Below are 22,483 nucleotides of genomic sequence, written 5' to 3' on the forward strand. Positions count from 1 at the left end.
ACACTTCAGAGGCTCATATTAGAAATCAGAATAAGGCTTGCTAGAAATCTTTTTTTTTTTCAAGAAGAAAAATGTTTATTGTAGAAATATAATTTTGGTCATTATATATTTCATGTTTTCTGTAGTTTTCCAATTGTACTTTTTAAAAATTAATTTTTATTGGAACTTAATTGCTTTACAATGTTGTGTTAGTTTCTGCTGTACAGCAAAGTGAATCAGCTCTCTCTATACATATATTCCCTCTTTTATGGATTTCCTTCCCATTTAGGTCACCACAGAGCACTGAGTAGAGTTCCCTGTGCTATACAGTAGGTTCTCATTAGTTATCTACTTTATACGTAATAGTGTGTATATATCAATCCCACTCCTCCTTTCCTCCTTTGGTATCCATACGTTTGTTCTCTATATCTGTGTCTCTATCTCTGCTTTGCAAATAAGTTCATTTGTACCTTTTTTCCAGATTCCACATGTAAGCGATATTATACAATATTTGTTTTTCTCTTTCTAACTTATTTCACTCTGTATCACAATCTCTAAGCCCATCCATATCTCTGCAAATGGCACAATTTCATTCCTTTTTATGGCTGAGTAATATTCCATTGTGTATATGTACCACATCTTCTTTATCCATTCCTCTGCTGATGGACATTTAGGTTGCTTCCATGTCCTTTCTATTGTAAATAGTGTGGCAATGAATATTGGAGTGCATGTATCTTTTTGAATTATGGTTTTCTCTGGGTATATGCCCAGTAGTGGGATTGCTGGGTCATATGGTAGTTCCCTCTATGCCCACCTTCTGAAGAGTTTTTATCATAAATGTGTGTAGAATTTTGTCAAAAGCTTTTTCCACATCTACTGAGATGATCATATGGTTTTTATTCTTCAATTTGTTAATATTGTGTATTGCATTGATTGATTTGTGTATATTGAAGAATCCTTGCATCCCAAGGATAAACCCCACTTGATCATGGTGTATGAACCTTTAAAGTGTTGTTGGATTCTGTTTGCTAGTATTTTGTTGAGGATTTTTGCATCTATGGTCATCAGTGATACTGGCCAGTAATTTACTTTTTTTGTGATATCTTTGTCTGGTTTTGGTATCAGGGTGATGGTGGCCTTGTAGAATGAGCCTGGGAGTGTTCCGCCTTCTGCAATTTTTTTTGGGCAGAATTTGAGAAGGATGGATATTAACTCTAAATGTTTGATAGAATTCGCCTGTGAAGTCATCTGGTCCTGGATTTTTGTCTGTTGGAAGTTTTAATCACAGTTTCAATTTCATTACTTGTGATTTGTCTGTCCATATTTTCTATTTCTTCCTCGTTCAGTCTTGGAAGGTTGTACCTTTCTAAGAATTTGTCCATTTCTTCCAGGTTGTCCACTTTACTGGCATATAGTTGCTTGTAGTAATCTCTCATCATCCTTTGTATTTCTGTGGTGTCAGTTATAATGTCTCCTTTTTCATTTCTAATGTTATAGATATGAGTCCTCTCCCTCTTTTTCTTGATGAATCTGGCTAAAGGTTTATCAATTTTGTTTATCTTCTCAAAAAAGCAGCTTTTAGTTTCATTGATCTTTGCTATTGTGTTATTCATTTCTATTTCATTTATTTCTGTTCTGATATTTATGATTTCTTTCCTTTTACTAACTTTGGGTTTTGTTTGTTCCTCTTTCTCTAGTTTCTTTAGGTGTAAGGTTAGATTGTTTATTTGAAACTTTTCTTCTTTCTTGAGGTAGGATTGTATTGCTATAAACTTCTCTCTTAGAACTGCTTTTGATTCATCCCATAGGTTTTGGGTCATAGTGTTTTTGTCATTTGTTTCTAGGTATTTTTTTATTTCCTCTTTGATTTCTTCAGTGATCCATTTGTTATTTAGTAGGATACTCTTTACCCTCCATGTGTTTGTGTTCTTAAATTTTTTTCCTGTAATTGATTTCTAATCTCATAGCATGTGGTCAGAAAAGATGTTTGATATGATTTCCATTTTCTTAAACTTACTGAGGCTTGATTTGTGACTCAAGATGTGATCTATCCTGGAGAATGTTCCATGTGCACTTGAGAAGAAAGTGTATTCTGCTGCTTTCAGATGGAATGTCCTATAAATATCAATTAAGTCTATCTGGTCTAATGTGTCATTTAAGGCTGTGTTTCCTTATTTATTTTCTGTCTGGATTATCTGTGCATTGGTGTAAGTGAGGTGTTTAAGTCCCCCACTATTATGATGTTACTGTTGATTTTCCCTTCTATGACTGCTAGCATTTGCCTTATGTATTGAGATGCACCTAATTTGGGTGCATAAATACTTACAATTGTTATATCTTCTGCTTGGATTGATCCCTTGATCATTATGTAGTGTCATATCTTGTCTCTTGTAATAGTCTTTATTTTAAAGTCCATTTTGTCTGATGAGTATTGCTACTCCAGCTTTCTTTTGACTTCCATTTGCATGGAATATCATTTTCCATCCCTCACTTTCAGTCTGTATGTGTCCCTAGGTCTGAAGTGGGTCTCTTATAGATAGCATATATATGGGTCTTGTTTTTGTATCCGTTCAGCCAGTCTGTGTCTTTTAATTGGAGCATTTAATCTATTTACATTTAAGGTAATTATTGATATGTATGTTCCTATTGCTATTTTCTTAATTGTTTTGGGTTTGTTTGTGTAGGTCATTTTCTTCTCTTGTGTTTCCTGCCTAGAGAAGTTCCTTTAGCATTTGTTGTAAAGCTGGTTTGTTGGTGCTGAATTCTCTTGGCTTTTGCTTGTCTGTAAAGCTTTTGATTTCCTGGTCGACTCTGAATAAGAGACTTGCTGGCTAGAGTAATCTCGGTTGTATGTTTTTTCCCTTCATCACTTTAAATATATCCTGCCATTCGCTTCTGGCCTGCAGAGTTTCTGCTGAAAAATCAGCTGATAACCTTATGGGGATTCCCTTGTATACTATTTGTTGCTTTTTCCTTGCTGCATTTAATATTTTTGTTTTGTATTTTATTTTTGTTAGTTTGTCTGTTTATTGGGTGGAGCTGTGTCTTGGAGTTGAGATGGAGACCTCCAGGAGAGCTCACACAGATTAATATTCTCTGGAACCAGGAATTCTCTCGAAGTCTAGCATCCTGGATTCAGCACTCCCACCCTGGGTGGCTTAGGCCTGACCCCTGGCTGGGAACCGAGACTCTGCGAGCCAAGATGCATGGCCAAAAAAAAAAAATAGGAAAAAAAAAACAACACCAAAAAAAGAAAACAAACAGACAAAACCCAAGATAAATGATAAAAACAAAACCAACCAAACAAAAACAACAACAAAGAAAACAGACAAAAAAAAAAACCAAGGAAAACAAATAAAAACAGCCAAACAAACAGAAGAACCCCAAAACAAAAACAAACAATAAAAACAAAGCAAACAGAAAGCAAAGAAAACATAAAACAAACACACAAAAAAGATAAAAACAAATAATACAACACATAAAACAAAGACCAAAAAACACAGAACAAGAAATTAAAAATAGAAAAATAAAAGATATATTAAAAATTAAAAAAATAAACAAAAAATAAAAAGTGATAAAAAAATAAACAACAACAACAGTACAAAATGAAACAAAAAGCAAACAAACAAAAATATTTTCCTGGTTTCTGCTTTGTCAGTGTCCTCCCACAATGAGCCACAACCAACCTCCACCTCCCCAGGAAGCCCTCCAGTACTTCTAGGTAGGTCTCTGGACCCACTGTGGGCGTTGTGGGGGCAGCTCAGTCTCGGACCCAACTCCCTCATGTACTTGCCTCCAAAGTCCATAGCTGCTAAAGCTAGACTGGTCTCAGTTGTGGGAACCCTCATTGTCAGTTCAGATGTTCTTCAGGCGTTGGATATACCAGGTTGACTGTGGGGATTTAATCCATGGCTTGTGCAGCTGCACAGAGAGATTTGTGCCCCTCTTCCTTAATTGCACCGCCCCTGGGGCTCAGCTTTGGTTTTGGCCCTGCCTCTGCATGTGGGCCACCCTCAGGTGTCTGTTCCCCACCCAGGCAAGAGGGGGAAGAAACAGCAGCTTACTGGGGCACACTTGCTTGCTCAGGCTGGTGAGGATAAGGTGGCCACAACTGGTGTGCGTGCGCGTGCTCCGATGGGATCCCCCTGTAGTGCCTGCGGTAGCAGAGACCAGTGAGAAGTAGGAACAGACTGGGGCATGCTTGCTCTGGTGGGAGTCCCTCCCAGTGTCCTTGGAGGCAGGGGCTGGCCTGTGGGTGGAGAACCTGTGATATCAGCTCTGCTGCCACTTATGTGCCACTCAACAGTAGTGCCTCATTTCCAAGGCAGACCATGCCCCCTCCAGGAGCATTCCCAGCAGTGGAACCCATCACTCTCGTCCCCTATGGTTGTCTCCATGTTGCTCAGCTCCCTGTCCCTTCAGGCCATGTTGGCACTGCCAACAGTGGCCCTCTCCCTGGGTTTGCTCTCCTAACCCCAGGCTTTAGCACTCAGCCCCCGCCAGCGCTGGTGGATTCTCGTCTCAGGCTGGCGGGCCCAGGGCTGATTCCTGAGGAGGCTTTGGTGGGGCCAGCACTCGGGACTCTGCAGCCTGTGCAGGTGGAGGATACCTTGGCTTGAGAGGCAAGTGAACCTGCTCAGATGGGTGCCCATCCCAGTGCCCACAATGGTAGGAGCCGGTGGGTGGGTAAAGGGGATTACAATGGTGGTTCCACCCCTTGCACCCCACTCAACAATGGCATCTTGCTTCTGTGGTGACCCAGGCTTCTTCCACAAACTTTTCCAGTCGTGGAGCTCGTTGCTCCCATCCTTTCAGGTTGTCTCTTCACAGCCAACAGCTGTCGCCTCCCTGGGTCCGTGCTCCAAACCCCACTTTCCAGCACCTAGACTCCTTCCACAACAGGAGACACACGACTCAGGCTGGGGTGCACAGGGCTGTGCACAGAACATGCACACACATCTTACTCTGTTCTGCCTTTCCCAGAATGGATGCTGCATTCTCCTCTGATCCCCTGAAGCTCCCTCTCTGCCCCAGATGATTTCCCCTTTGTGAGGGAGCTTCTCTGGGTGCAGGAATCTCTCCTCACCTTCATCTCCCCACCAAGGGTGTTGGTCCCTCCACATTTCCTCTTTTCTTTTTCTTTCATTCTATTGGTTGCATGGGGATTTTCCTTGTGCTCTTAGGTGTCCAAGGTCTTCTGCTAGTGTTCAGCAGCTGCTCTGTGAGAATCATTCCATCTGTAGATGTCTTCTTGATGTACTGTAAGGAGAGGTGAATTCTGCGTCCTCTTATTCAACCATCTTGACTCCTCCTCTCCTAGGAATCTTAAAATTATTCTCTGGACCTATGAATGTGAACATCTTACTTGCTAAATAGGATATTGTGTAGAACAAAATGCAAAATTGTTGGGAGAAGCCACAGCTCTCAGAATAGATCTTTACCCTTTCTCTTTTCTTTCAATTCACTTGAAAGTTGAGTGCAGGCTTTGCATGTTTGGTAACGGTCATGCTGTTATTTCAAAGTTACATTATCAGCCACAGGCATATTACCTTTTACCATTTACCCTTAAAATAAGTGATGCCCTTTAACATTATGATGTGCGATTATACTACACTAAAAATAATGGGAAAACTCAACAACTTGTAAGAACTATAAAAAAAAGTTTAAAAGCAATTTTTGTTAAAAATACCTAAAAGCACCACATAACTCCTCCACTCACTTTTCAAAAATGAATATTTTGGGGGGGGCTATGGGAAAAAAACTGGAAGAAGGAGGGAAAAGAACAATAAATAGAATGACAAAATGGGAAACAAGTTATGTAAAAGTATATTTGTACTGTATTTTGAAAAGACAAAGGCAATTTACTAACATAGTGTATTTCTCCCAGCCATAAAAATTAAAAGAAAGAACATAAAATTCAACCTGTATTAATGTAGAGTAGGGAACATTTGAAAGCATTGATTGGAAAGGATAAAATGACATACCCTTAATTCTCTAGAATATAGAGTTACTTTCAAGAGTAAAAAGTACTTGTGCATGGAAGACAGGGAGTAGCAGAAGAATCTGCCTATTTTGTAGATATATTTTGGCTTTGGCTATTACATAAGGCTGTTATGAACACTTGTCCTTGGTTCTTTCTATGGACGTATACTTTTATTTCTCTTAGGTAAATACCTAGCAGTAGACTGGTTGGATTATGTAACAGGTATATGTTTAACATTTTAAAAAACTGGTTTCCAAACTGGTTGTCATATTTTACATTCCCACAACAGTGTATGAGAGTTCCAGTCTTCTACCATCTTGCGAAAACCTGGTATGGCCTGTCTTTTAAATTGTAGCCATTCTAGTTAGTGTGTAGTGGTATCTCATGGTTGTTTTAATTTTTATTTCTCCAGTTACTAATGATGTTGGGCCTCGTTTCGTTTGGTTATTTGCCATTTATACATCTTCTTTGGTGAAACATCTGTTCAGATATTTTGTCCGTTTAAACAATTGGGTCATTTGATTTCTTATTATTCACTTTGAAAGTTCTTTTATATTCTAGACACAAGTCCTTTATTAGATATATAATTTTAAAATATTTTTCCCAGTCTGTGATTTGTCATTTCATTCTCCTAATAGTACATTTTGAAGAATGGAAGGTTTTAATTTTGAGGAAGCCAAATTTATCAATTTGTTCCTTTGTGGAATGTGTTTTTGATGTAATATCTAAGAAATATTTTGCTAACTCAGCTTCACAAAGATTTTCTTCTATGTTTTCCTCTAAAAGTTTTATAATTTTATAGATTTTACTGTTAGGTCTATAAACCATTTTAGTTAATTTTGGTATATGGTGATTTATTTATTCATTTTTGGATTTGGATATCTGAATGGTTCAGCAAAATTTGTTGAAAAGACGATCCTTTGCTGAATTGCCTCTGCATCTTTGCCAAAAATAAGTTGTCTATAAATATGTGGGTCTTTTTCTGAACTCTCTTTTATATTCTATTGCTTTATTTGTCAGCCTTCATGAAAATACAACATTGTCTTGATAACGCTCAGCACTCTTTGTTGTTCTTTATCAAGGTTGTTTTAGCTGTTAGGTCCTTTCAATTTTCATATAGACATTGGAATGAGCTTGTTACATCCTACCAATAAGTGGACCAGTATTTTGACTGAGAATGTATTGAATCAACAGATCAGTAAGGGGGCAATTGATAGTTTTACAATATTGAGTCTTCTAATCCATAGCCCAGGTATATTTCTCTATTTATTTAGATCATCTTTAATTTTTTTCCAGCAATATTTTGTAATTCCATTGTATAGGCTTTCTAGATGTGCTTTGAACATTTGTGTTGTTAGAAATTTATTCATTCCATCTATGTGATTTAATTTATAGGCATAGTTTTACTTACCATCCATTTACCATATGTAGAATAGAGTAATGTCACTTCTCCTATTCCTGAAATGATAATTTGTATTTTATCCTTTTTTTGTTGTTCTGACATGGACAGAAATTTATCAACTTTATTGTCCTTAGCAAAGAACCAGATTTTGGATTCAATAAATTTTTTCTATTATTTTTATGTTTCTTATAGTTATTTTCCTCTTTGATTGCTATTATTTCTTTTCTTCTGCTTAACTTTAGTTTAATTATCTCTTTTTCTAGCATCTTAACATAGAAACTGAATCTTTGACAAAATATTTGATGTTTACTATAAAGAATGATAAATATCACTCTAATAACTGTTTTTCAGCATCCTACAAAATCCGATGTGCTGTGTTTCTACATAAGTTTAAAGTTAACTATAAATATCTTTTGGTGTTTTTTGACCCATGATTATATAAAAATATCATTTAATTAAAAATATTTGTGGGTTTTACAGATACATGTCTGTTATTGAGTTCTAATTCAACTCCATTTATTATTACTTGAATTCTCTTGACCATATGAAGAGTTGTTTTCTGGTTCAAAATATGGACTATCTTAGTAAAGTGTTCTGTATGTACTTTACAATAATAAGTAATTTGTTGTTGGTGGTGAAGTGTCCCATAAATGTCAATTAGGTTAAGCAGTTTCATAGTTTTTCATGTCTTCTACATATTTATTTATTTACTGTCCACTTTTTCTATTATTTATTAAGAAAGGGATCTTGAAATTTCCAACTACAATTGTGGATTTTTCTATTTCTCCCTGTGCTTTTACCAGCTTTTGTTTCATATACTTTGAAGGTATTTATTAGCTGTATCCTATTTAGAATTTTATACCCTCTTGATTGACATGCTTTACTTTTATTTAACTTGAAATACAGTTGATGTACAATATTATGTTAAAAATTTACTGCATACATTATGAACTGATCACCACAATAAATTGAGTAACCACCTATCCCCATATAAAGTTATTACAATATTATTGACCATATTTCTTATGCTGTATATTACATCCCTATGATTTATTATATAACTGGAGGTTTGTAGCTCTTAATCCCTTAGACCTATTTCTCCCAACCATCCACCGCTATACCCCATCCTTTTTGGCAACCATTCATTTTTGTTCTGTATCTATGACTCTGTTTTATTTTGTACTTTTCTTTGTTTTGTATTTACTTATTTGTGAGATCATGAGGTATTTGTCTTCTCTGTTTGACTTATTTCTCTTAGCATAATACAATTTAAGTACATCCATGCTGATGCAAAATGACAAGGTTTTATTTTCTACAGCCAATAATCCCATTGTCTATATATGTATATATATATATATATATATACACACACCACATCTTCATTGTCCATTTATCCAACAATGGACACTCAGATTGCTGCCATACATTGGCTATTGTAAATAACACTGCAATAAATATTTGGGTGCATATATCTTTTTGAATTGATGCTTTTGTTTTCTTTGGGTAAATACCCAGAAGTGAAATTGCTGGATCATATGGCAGCTTTATTTTTAATTCTTGGAGGAAACTTCATACAGTTTTTCATAATGGCTGTACCAGTTTGCAATCCCACCAACAGTACATGAGTCCCGTTTTCTCCACATCCTTGCCATCACTTGTTATTTGTTGTCTTTTTGATGGTAGCCATTCTGACAGGTGTGAGGTGGTATCTCACTGGGTTTTGATTTGCATTTCCCTGATGATTAGTGAAGTTGACTCTCTTTTCATATGCCTCTTGGCTATCTGTATGTCACAGGTCCTCTGCTCATTTTTTAAATTGCGTTGTTTGTTTGTTTGATGTTGAGTTGTATTAGTTCTTTGTATATTTTTGATATTAACTCCTTATTGGATATAATGTTTGCAAATGTCTTCTCCCATTTATTAGGTTGACTTTTCATTTTGTTGATAGTTTCCTTCATTGTAAAAAAGCTTTTCAGTTTGATGGACACCTCCCATTTTTTTTTTTTTTTTTGCGGTACGCGGGCCTCTCACTTGTGGCCTCTCCCGTTGCGGAGCACAGGCTCCGGACGCACAGGCTCAGCGGCCATGACTCACGGGCCCAGCCGCTCCACGGCATGTGGGATCTTCCTGGACCGGGGCACGAACCCGTGTCCCCTGCATTGGCAGGCGGACGCTCAACCACTGCGCCACCAGGGAAGCCCCACCTCCCATTTTTTAAATTTGCTTTTGGTTCCCTTGTCTGAGGACATATATCAAAAAAAAATATTGCTAAAACTAAAGTAAAAGAGTGTATTGCCTATGTTTACTCCTAAAGTTTTTGTGGTTTCAGGTCTTGAATTCAGCTCTTTAGTCCTTTTTGAGTTTATTTTTGTATATAGTGTGAAAAAGTAGTTCAGTTTGATTATTTTGCATGCAGCTGTCCAGTTTTCCCAACACCATTTAGTGAAAAGGTGGTTTTTTCATTGTATACTTTTGTCTTATTTGTCATAATATAGTTGACCATATAAGAATGGGCTTAATTCTAGGCTCTCTACTTTGTTCCAATGATGTATGTGTCTGTTTTGTGCCAGTACCTTACCATTTGATTACTGTAGCTTTGTAGTATAGTTTGAAATCAGGGAATGTGATACCTCCAGCTTTGTTATTCTTTCTAAAACTTACTCTGGCTATTTGGCTGTCTTTTGTGTTTCCACACAAATTTTAGAAATATTTGTTTTATTATGTGAAAAATGCCTTTGGTATTTTGATAGGGATTGCACTGAATCTGTAGATTGCCTTGGTTAGTATGGTCACTTTAACAATATTAATTCTTCCATTACATGAGCATGCTATATCTTTACAGTTTTTTGTGTTGTCTTCAGTTTCTTCCATCAATGTCCTACAGTTTTCAGAGCATATATATTTTGCCATTTTGCTTATATTTATTCCTAGGTTTTTGTTTGTTTGTTTTTGTTTTTGCAGTATGTGGGCCTCTCACTGCTGTGGCCTCTCCCGTTGCGGAGCACAGGCTCCAGATGCACAGGCTTAGCGGCCATGGCTCACTAGCCTAGCCGCTACACAGCATGTGGAATCTTCCCGGACCGGGGCACAAACCCGTGTCCCCTGCATTGGCAGGCGGACTCTCAACAACTGCGCCACCAGAAAGCCCTATTCCTAGGTATTTTATTCTTTCTGGTGCAACTGTAAATAAGATGGTTTTCTTAATTTTTCTTTAGATAGTTTGTTGTTAGTGTGTAGAAACACAAGAGATTTCTGTATATTAGTTTTGTATTCTGCAAATTTACTGATTTCATCTATTAGTTCTAATAGATTTTGGTGGTATCTGTAGAATTTTCAGTATATACTATTGTGTCATCTACAAACAGTGATGATGTTAGCTTTTCCTTTCCAATTTGGATGTTTTAAAATAGCTTTTTCTTGTCTGACTGCTGTGGCTAAGACTTTCAGTACTCTGTTGAATAAAAGTGATGAGAATGGGAATAAACATCTTTTTCCTGATCTTAGAGGAAATGCTTTCAGCCTTTCACCATTTAGTATAATGTTGGCTGTGGTTTGCAATATATGGCCTTTATTATGTTGAGATATGTTCCCTCTATACCCACTTTGTGGAGAGTTTTTAGTCATAAATAGATGTTGATTCTATCAAAAGCTTTTTCTGCATCTATTGAGATGATCATATGGTTTTTATTCTTTAATTTGTTAATGTGGTGTATCACATTAAATTATTTGTGGATATTGAACAATCCTTGCATCCTTGGGAAAAATCCCACTTGATCACATGTACAATCCTTTTAATACATTGTTAAATTTGGTTCCCTACATTTTGTTGAGGATTTTTGCATCCATGTTCATCAAGGACATTGGCCTGTCTTTTTTTTTTTTTTTTTTTTTTTGTGGTATGTGGGCCTCTCACTGTTGTGGCCTCTCCTGTTGTGGAGCACAGGCTCCAGACGCGCAGGCTCAGTGGCCATGGCCCATTGGCCCAGCTGCTCTGTGGCACGTGGGATCCTCCTGGACTGGGGCACGAACCCGTGTTCCCTGCATCGGCAGGTGGACTCTCAACCACTGCGCCACCAGGGAAGCCCTGTCTTTTTTTTTTTTCAGTGTGTTTTATCTGAATTTTGTATTAGAGTGATGCTGGCCTCGTAGGTTTAGTTTTGAAGCCTTATTACCTCTTCATATATGAACATTGGGATGCATGTATCTTTTTGAATTATGGTTTTATCCAGATATATGCCCTGGAGTGGTATAGCTGGATCATAAGGTAGCTCTATTTTTAGAGAAGCATTAACACTTATACTTCTTAAACTGTTCCAAAAACTTGCAGAGGAAGGAACACTCCCAAGCTCATTCTACAAGGTCAGCAACACCCTGATACCAAAACCAGGCAAAGATATCACAGAAGAAGTAAATTATAGGCCAATATCACTGATGAATATTGACACAAAAATCCTCAAGAAAATACTAGCAAACTGAATCCAACAACACATTAAAAAGATCATAGGGCTTCCCTGGTGGTGCAGTGGTTGGGAGTCCGCCTGCCGATATAGGGGACGCAGGTTCGTGCCCCGGTCCGGGAAGATCCCACATGCCGCAGAGCAGCTGGGCCCGTGAGCCATGGCCACTGGGCCTGCGCGTCCAGAGCCTGTGCTCCGCAACGGGAGAGGCCACAGCAGTGAGAGGCCCGCGTACCGAAAAAAAAAAAAAAAAAAAGATCATACACCATGATCAAGTGAGATGTAAGGATTCTTCATCATATATAAATTGATCAATATGATACACCACATTAACAAACTGAAGAATAAAATCTATATGATCATCTCAGTAGATGCAGAAAAAGCTTTCAACAAAGTTCAACACAAATTCATGATAAAAACTCTACAGAAGTTGGTATAGGGGGAACATACCTCAATATAATAAAGGCCATATATGATAAACCCACAGCAAACATCATTCTCAATGTTAAAAAACTGAAAGCATTTCCTCTAAGATCAGGAACAAGACAAGGATGTCCACTCTCACCACTTTTATTCAACATAGTTTTGGAAGTCCTAGCCATGGCAATCAGAGAACAAAAAGTAATAAAAGGAATCCAAATTGGAAAAGCAGAAGTAGAACTGTCACTGTTTGCAGATGACATGACACTATACATACAAAATCCTGAAGATGCCACCAGAAAACTACTAGAACTCTCCAATGAATTTGGTAAAGTTGCAGGATACAAAAATAATACACAGAAATCTCTTGCATTTCTATACACTAACAACAAAAGATCAGAAAGAGAAGTTAAGGAAACACTCCCATTTACCATTACAGCAAAAAGAATAAAATACCTAGGAATAAACCTACCTAAGGGGGCAAAAGACCTGTACTCAGAAAACTATAAGATACTGATGAAAGAAATCAAAGGTGACATAAAGAGATGGAGAGATATACCATATTCTTGGATTATGAGAATCAATATTGTCAAAATGACTATATTACCCAAAGTAATCTACAGATTCAAGGAAATCCCTATCAAATTACCAATAGCACTTTTCACAGAATTAGAACAAAAAAAAATTAGTGTTTTTATGGAAACACGAAAGACCCCAAATAGCCAAAGCAATCTTGAGAAAGAAAAATGGAGCTGGAAGAATCAGGCTCCCTGATTTCAGACTATACTACAAAGCTACAGTAATCAAGACAATATGGTACTGGCACAAAAACAGAAATATAGATCAATGGAACAGGATAGAGCATCCTGAGATAAACCCATGCACCTATGGTCACCTAATCTATGACAAAGGAGGTAAGAATATACAGTAGAGAAAAGACAGTGTCTTCAGTAAGTGGTGCTGGGAAAGCTGGAGGGCTACATGTAAAAGAATGAAATTAGAGCACTCCCCAACACCATACATAAAAATAAACTCAAAATGGACTATAGTCCTAAATGTAAGACCGCATACTGTAAAACTCAGAGGAAAACATAGGCAGAATACTCTTTGACATAAATTGCAGCAAGATCTTTTTGGATCCACCTCTTAGAGAAATGGAAATAAAAAACAAAAATAAACAATGGAACCTAATTAAAAGTTTTTGCACAACAAAGGAAATCATAATCAAAATGAAAATACAACCCATAGATTGGGAGAAAATAATTGCCAATGAAACAACAAACAGGGGATTCATCTCCAAACTATACAAACAGCTCATGCAGCTCAATATCAAAAAATAAACTAAAACAAAAACTAAAAAAAACCCAAATAACCTTATCGAAATATGGGTGGAAGTTCTAAATAGACATTCTCCAAAGAAGACAAACAGATGGCCGAGAGGTACATGAAAAATGCTCAACATCACTAATTATTAGAGAAATGTGAATCATAACTACAGTGAGGTATCACTTCACAGCAATCAGAATGGCCATCATCAAAAAATCCACAAACAATAAATACTGGAGAGGGTGTGGAGAAAAGGGAACCCTCCTGCACTGTTGGTGTGAATGTAAATTGATACAGCCACTATGGAGAACAGTATGGAGGTTCCTTAAAAAAACAAACATAGCCACATATTTAATTGATCATTAGTAAAATTATCAAAATTAACCTCACCAACAGTGGGAGAAATTGTAACCATGTGTTCCCTGATAGAATGCAAGGAAAAAACATAACTTCTGTGATATCCTGCCAGAGATGATCTATACCTATTCATGAGGAACATTGGACAAATGCAAATTAAAGGACATACTAAAAATAACTTAGCTATACCATTCAAAAATAGAGAAGTTATGAAAGACAAAATAAAATAAAGCAACATGAAATTTGAGTGCAAAATATAATTCAGGATTTCATTTTACTGTAAAGTACATTGTTTGCACACTTGCAGAAAATGAATGATGTTTATAGTTTAGATATTATTATCGTGTCAATTTAAATTTTCTGATATTGATCACTGTACTCTGGTGTCATGGATGAATATTTCTGTTTTAGGAAAAACATGATATATTTAGGGGTAGTGGGACTTCATATTTACAACTTAATCTCCAATGATTCAGAAAATAAAACAGAGAGTGAGAGAGAGAATAGTAAAGTATATGTGATAAAGTGTTAACAGTGGAGGATTCTGAGTGTACAATTTCTTGTACTATTTTTGGTTGTACTCTACGTCTGAAATTAAGCCAATATACAAACACGTTTAAGAAGTTAAAAAAAAAAAGCAGTACATGCTTTGAATTTACCAAGCACATCTGACATTGCAGGAGAGAGGTGTCCTATAAAATTTAAAGGAGAAGATTTATTTAATAGACATATAGGAAAAAATGAAGCCAGCTTTAGTGAATTCAATTCAGGTTATTGCAATTTTATTGAGTATATACTATGTGCCATGCAGTATGCTCCAAGTTGGGAAATCAAAGAAGGATAAGACTAGAGATAGGTACAAATTTAGTATGCTATCATATGATGTGGAAATGGTGTATGAAGTACCTATAACCATTTCCTTTCCATTTAGAATCATGTTTGGTGTGAGAGATATGTAAATAATCTGTGGAATTGATACATAAGAATTAATCACAAGGAAAATGTTTGAGAAGGTGTCAATGCCAAATAAAAAAAAAAATTCTCATTAGTGTGCTTCTAAAATAAATTGTTGAGGTTGCCAATGAATAACAGCTTCTGCAAGAAACACTCTTATTGGAAAATTCATTTCTGTGAATATATTTTTCCTGAGAAATGATACCTTAATTGAATGTGTAGGGTTATTTTATATTTTTAAGAAAATAGTTTGTATATATTTTCTCTTAGATAGTAGGTAAATGATTGAGTAAAGAGGAAATGTGAATGTTTTCTTGTGGGAAACAATTAATTCAATAAATATTCATTTATATTTACTAATTCTTCATATTTATTAAGTGCTCTTTTGTGCTTATTTTGTAGTAGACTCTTCTAAATTCTGAACTATTAAAAACTACATCTACAATAATTGAGAATTCATAAAAAAACCTTTAAGATAGTTATCTTGAAAATGTTTTATCTTTGTTATTTTATTAAAACATATAGTAAATTAAGAATTATAACCTCTCTAGTTTGAAAACAATTATATCTTGTTTTGATCTTTTACTAGAAAAGTTGTTCAATACAGTGTATAACTTTAACATATTGTAATGGTTAAATTGTAAATTCATGTAAATATTTTGTGGGAATGATTTATATGCCAGATTTATATAAGCCAGTTTTATTTATTTCTTGATAAAGAATGATAAGAACTGTTTAAGCTGTCTACCTTTTTTTTTCTTTTTTCTTTCTTGAAGTTAAGAAAATTAAGAGATAGGCTTTTGGGGAATTAAATGAGTTGATTTTGGTTCAAATTAGAAAGCTATTATACAGTTCTCCTGAGTGTCAGTTTATCAGTTTAACAGCTAAGATATGAGAAAAAGAAGATGGGGACGATATTGAGTTGTGTTGATCAATTAGTTTACTATTTCTGTGTAGTATATCTCTGGAATTTCAAATAGGAAGATAGAGTGTTTTTTTCAATGAAAGAGGGTATTCAGGCCCGGAGGTAGAGACATCCAACATCCATCTATTCACTGATTTATTAAACTAATATCATTACTTAGTATGTGCCAAGAAATTCCCTACATGCTCTAATTATAAAGGTTGACACATGAAGCCAAATAGGTATAGAAAAATTTCCCCCCAGATTGCAATTTTGAATTAGAAGAAAGAAGGACCAAAAACTAATCTCTGCAAAATATCTACATCTCAGATTTGAATAGAGGAAGCAGGGACATAGAAGGGTACAGGGCATTTCCAGAGAAATAGAGTGAGGTCAGGAAGGAACAAAGAAGAAAGACTCCCTACCACAGAGACCATAAGCTGTGATTTGTCCACAGCATCAGGAGCTATACAGAGTTGTAAGAGTGCCTGAAAAGCTGGGGTTCTAAGAAAAAGCTACTACATTTACCAAGCAGTAGTAAATTAGTGACTTACAAGCCTGGTAGAGTCTGGGAGCTGAAGCAAGTTTCAGAGACTTAAGGAAGAAAAACAAGTTGATGGCTAGAGAACCGAGAATAAATTATTCTTTAAAGATACTTAGCAAGGAAGGAAAAGAGTAAAGGTTTCAGTAGTTTAGGAGGAAGGGGTTAGTGGAGAGAGGATAGGGAATATATTTATTAGGAAGGGCTCATGAGGAATATATTACTATAGCATCTTCTTTATATATTTATTGACTCCTAACTTCAGAAGGAAATGAAATGAACTTTAGAGCAAGCTGGAGCACTGGGAGGAATATGAGGGTATATATCACCCCAACTATGCCCAACATGTAAGCTGGACAGTCTTCAGTTCAGGAAAATTATAGAAAAACAAAATGATCATAGAAAATAAGAATTTCTGTCATCAAAGGATACCATAGGAAAATTGTGAAAAGATATTCTCAAATCACATATATGATGAGTTTATTATCCAAAAAATTAAAAGATTTCCTAAAAGTTATTAAGAATTAGATAAGGAAACTAGCAGAAAATGCTGAGGCGTAAGTAGACATTTCACAGTAGATGAAATAGTAATGGTCAGTGAATACATGACAATCTGTTAAGCATCTTTAATAGTCAGGAAAATGCAAATTAAATTTACAATAAGATAAAATGTAAAACCACAACATAGCAAAAATTTAAAAGTCTGATAACACCAATTTTAATTGAATATTAGAGCAATAGGAATGCTTAATTACTACTAATGGGAGGATAAATTGCCACAAGTACTTTGGAAACAATTTGACATCACCTAACAAAGTTGGAGATGTGCATACCTACAGCCTAGGTTACAAGGTATATAATTGGGAACCCTATACTCAGGAGATATTAAAAAGCATTCGTAATGTATTTTTTGAATTACAAAAATAATGAAAAAAATGTGAGTATATATTAGGAGAATTATTAAATAAATTGGTTATAACAGAATATGATATGAAGTAAAACAATACACAGTAATAGGTCTTAATCTTAGTAATGTTGAATGAACAAAACAAATACGAAAAGAAAGTATACAGAATTATTCCATTTCTGTGAGTGCCAAGTTATATATAAATAAACAAAATATTATTTAGGCATGCATATAAGTTGGTAAATCTACAAAGAAATGCAAAGAAGCAATAAACTTTAGAATAACTGTCAACTCTGTGCAGATAGAAATGGTGATTCATAGGAAGAAGCATAAGCTTCTCAAAGGTATTGACAGTGTTCTATTTCTTAATCTCCACGGAGGACACTGGGGTGTTCCTTACTTGATATTCTTTTAATTATACATTTATTTTGTATATACTCTTTGCAGTTATGATATACTTCATAGAATTAAGTTTTAGAGGACAATGAATAGAGCAATGAAGAATATACCTATAAGCCTCAATAATAGCCAATGTAGTTTTTCAGAAAGCTGACACCTTCACTGTGTAAAATACTGTTAACTTTTCTAGTGACTCAGACTTCAGAGCTGTGTATATCTGTCACTAATATTTTGAAATACAGAGATGGTATTTCTATTGAATAATTTTTTTCTTGTCTGAAAACACCATTTAGTTGTAGGTATTATGTAGGAAACTACCCACAAGATATTTAGGAGTACAAAAATTTTATTGAAACTAGTAATATGTTTATGAGGCACTTGTTATAATAGAAAATTATATTTAATATTGAACTGGACAATCTAGGTTTGAATATAAGTTTTTACAGTTTCTGGTAGTTATATTCTTAGCAAACTCCTCTTTCTTGTTTTCTCATTTTGCTAATCTATAAAATGGGGATAACAAGACCAATCCCATAAGGCTGTGTAGTTTTCCCTTTTGGAAGGGATGGTCACGGTTCAGCATCATCAAGAAGGGGCAGAGAAAATACATGTAAATATTGAAAACATGGGTTCTGAGGATGGGTAACTTCTGAGATAATTAGAATAATTAGCTCTATTGTAATATTCTCATGATAAAATAAAAAACTGAAAAAGATGTTTTTGTTTTGAGAATTTACACTATATATTTTTGGCCTTGAATCTTAAAGTACATCATGCTTACAAGAAAAAAAGGAGAACTAACATTTTCTAGAGAACTTTGAAAATAGTAGCTAATTTATGCCACTCAAAAAACATTTAGCATTATATACTAAAATCCTTTTGGCATGAAGAAATGGATCATATACATTATTCTATTTACAAGTTTATCAGCCAGAGATATGAGAAAGTAGTTTAGGTTTAATGGAGACAAATACAATGTTTGCCTATATTTAATCCATAGAAACCATACTAAATGTGGACTAGGTTTGCACATATTGGTAACATTTTTGAAGTCAGGAAATATATGTTTTAGAATATATAATAAAGACAATACTTTTAATGTTAAAGTGAAAAAATGGTATTTGATATAAATTTAGAAAATATTTTACTTAGATGAAATAGAAAGAAAGAAAAAATGAATATAGAGCCAAATTAGAGCTGCTTACTTGGGTAAAGTTCTGTTTTATAAAAATCTTGTAACTATGGAATCATTTCTCAAAGCAAAATCTTACTTGAAGTTCCCAAAATGAAACCGATAAAAATGGATCAGCTTTGGTTGAAGATGTTAGTAGGAAACAGGGGTGTTTCCTTGCCATGCCCTTCCCATCCTCCAACCATACCTGCTGAATATCTCCTCATAAATTTGGAAAAAGTAAGATAAAGGCATAGATTCTCCAGAATTTCCTCTTGCTCAAAATATTGATATCTTTGCCTCCTGTAAAGAGTAAGTCATTGAGCCAAAGCACAGCTCTGCAGGTGAATTACTAACCTAGGATGGACAAAGTCTCTAAACAAAAAATGCACTAAAAATATAGGTTGGGATGTTTAAAGTTTGATGAGTCAGTTTGGAGTGTAGATCACAGCTCAATAAAGTAATGCTCTGTTTCTCTACTAAAGAGACTGCTCAGCCCTCTGTGGTTTCGAGTATTAACATTAGCTGGGAGCTAGAGAAGAGTGGCAATACAACTGAGATGAAGAGGGAACAAAACATAACCTCCCACCCTTTCGTGAAATGAAACTTCTAGAAATGAGTGTATAACTATCTAGTCTGGGGGTCTCCTACATTTTTATGTCATGCATTCCTATCAGTTAACTTTTTTCAGTGTACACTCTCTAAAAATATGCATATTTATGCATTATTTCAATGTACTATATTACGAAAAGTTTCATTATATAAAACAAAAACAGAACTTAAAAAAGGATGAGAGGAAAATAAATACAAATAGATGGCAAAGGTTTTTCTTCCACTTCCCAAAAGGAGACAACTGCTTAGGTTTTCATGTCACATTGATTTTGTACCCTCCATTGCAAGGATTGTAAAAGGAATAGTTTGGAGTAGATGAGCACCATCAATGTAGATTTCAGTATATCTCCTAAGATAAAGGCATGCATAATATTAGAGAAAGAATATTATGAGATTTATAAGTGACATTTTAAATAATAGTGCTGACAGATCTTGCATATCTTATTCTAAAATTACATGATATGTTTTGGTGGGGGAATCGAGCTTAAATTATTAAAAAAGTCTTTAAAGTTGTTTTGAACTGGGTCAACTAAGCTGATTGTTCTCGATTTTTACTTTTAGTGTGGCTAAGTTTATTTTAATTTTCATCAGAAACTATCTTGTAGAATTATTTAAATTCAAATTAGAGATATTTGTATAGGATGACTGAATGAAAAGCAGTTTATAAGTATATGACACCTACTGAAATCATAATGTATTTCTGAGTGATAAGTGATTAGGAATTATAAAAATTAAATATTTTAATGTATTCTTGCCATGTGTAATTCAAAATTCAGTATTTTTCAAATAAGGAGTTATTGCTCCTCTCTCTTATGGGTGATATTTTCTGTTGGAAATAAAGGATGATTCATGTCAACAGTGGACTGTAAAGTCTCCATCCTTTATTAAAAAGCTCTCCAAGTTCATTTGATCACTCTGCCCTTGTTAACATATTAGGGGCATTCTGCATTAACATTACATCATGTAACACCCATAAGATTACAGGGCATAAATGTGCAAGTAAACAGCATTGTTTAAAGAAGAAAAAGTAAAAATTTCCATTTTACTGCTCATGCATTTTCATCTTTCACTGACTAAGCCATATGTGAATTATTGGAAGTTACATTTTTCCAACTATTCATGGGGCATGTGATCCTACCTTCTAAACTTGGATTGTTGAAGAGTATGCGTGAAGAAGAGAATGATGACACTCCCACATTTAGCCTAAAACACTTTTTTTTCAGAAGAAAAAAGTAAGCAAACAGATTAAATAAACAATATAAGATGGTTGGATTAACAGATTTCTGAAGAAAAAGAAAATAATACAAATATCCAGTTATCTTAACTAAATTAATTTTTAAATTGATATATAATTGACATACAACATTGTATAAGCTTAACATGTACAATGTGATGATTTACTACACATACATATTGTGAAATGTTTACCAAAATAAGATTAGTTAAAATATCCTTTACCTCACGTGATTGCCATTTAGTTGTTTGTTATTGTGAGAATATTAAAGCTCTGCTCTTGTAGCAACTTTGAAGTATACAATACAGTCTTGTTAACTATAGTCATTATGCTGTACCTTAGATCCCCAGAATTTTATAACTGAAAGTTTCTACCCTTTGACCAACATTCCATATCTTCCCCACTGCTAATCCCTGACAACCACCATTCTATTCTCTGTTTCTATGAGTTCAGTGATTTAGATTCCACATATAAATGAGATCATGCAATACAGGCATACCTCATTTTACCGTGCTTTGCTTTATTGCACTTCACAGATATTGCATTTTTTAAAAGTGGAAGGCTGGTGGCAACCCTATGTCAAACAAGTTTATTGGCAGTCTTTTTCCAACAGCATTTGCTCACTTTGTGTCTATGTGTCACATTTTGGTAATTCTCACAATATTTAAAACATTTTTATTATTATTATATTTATGATGATCTGTGATGTTACTATTGCAAAAACAATATGACTTGCTGAAGGCCTAGATGATGGTAATCATTTTTTACTAATAAAATATTTGAAATGAAGGTATTCACATTGTCTTTTTAGGCATAATGCTATTGCACACTTAATAGACTATAGTATAGTGTAAACATAACTTCTGTATGCACTGGAAACCAAAAAATTCATGTGACTCATTTTATTGTGATATTTGCTTTGTTGTGGTTGTTTGGAACCAAACCCACAGTATTTCCAAAATATGCCTGTATTTATCTTTCTCCATCTGACTTATTCCACTTAGCATAATGATACCCTCAAGGTCCATTTACATTGTCATAAATTGCAGTATTTCCTTCTTTTGTATCACTGAAAAATATCCCATTGTATGTGTGTGTGTATGTGTATATACAGCTACATATATCTTACTTATTCTTTATCCATTCATCCATTGATGAATATTTCTCACTAGAATTTGTTAGTTTTTGTCATTTTGATAATGGCCACTCTAACAAGTGTGAGGTGATAGCTCATTGCAGTTTTGATTTGCATTTTCCTGGAAATTAGTGGTGATGAACACTTTGTTGTGTACTTGTTTGCCATTTGTATGTCTTCTCTAGAGAAATTCAGGTCCTCTGCCCATCTTTTTAATAAGATAGATTTTTTTTTGCTTGTGTTCCTAACGTATTTTGGATATCAATCCCTTATCCAGATATAGATTCACAAATATTTTCTTGTATTTCATTGGTTGCCTCTTTATGTTGCTGATTGTTTTATTTTTTGCAGTGCAGAGTAATTTAGTTTGATGTAGTCCCAACTGTTGATTTTTGCTTTTGTTGCTTGTGCTTTTGATGTAATATCCAAAAAATCCTTGTCAAGACTGATGTCAAAGATCTTTTTCCCAATGTCTGTTTTCATCTGGGAGGTTTACAGTTTCAGGTCTTCAATTTATGTCCTTAATTCATTTTGAGTTAATTTTTGTGAGTGATAAAAGATGGGGTCCAGTTTCTTTTATTTTCTCTTTTTTGCATATGAATTTTTTACCAACACCATTTATGGAAGAGCCTATCCTTTCTCCACTGAGTATTCTTGGCTCCTTGTCAAATATTAGTTGACCATATGTACGTGGGTTTATTT

This window comes from Leucopleurus acutus (assembly GCF_964270905.1).
Source record: "Leucopleurus acutus genome assembly, chromosome: 15".
Lineage (NCBI taxonomy): Eukaryota > Metazoa > Chordata > Mammalia > Artiodactyla > Delphinidae > Leucopleurus > Leucopleurus acutus.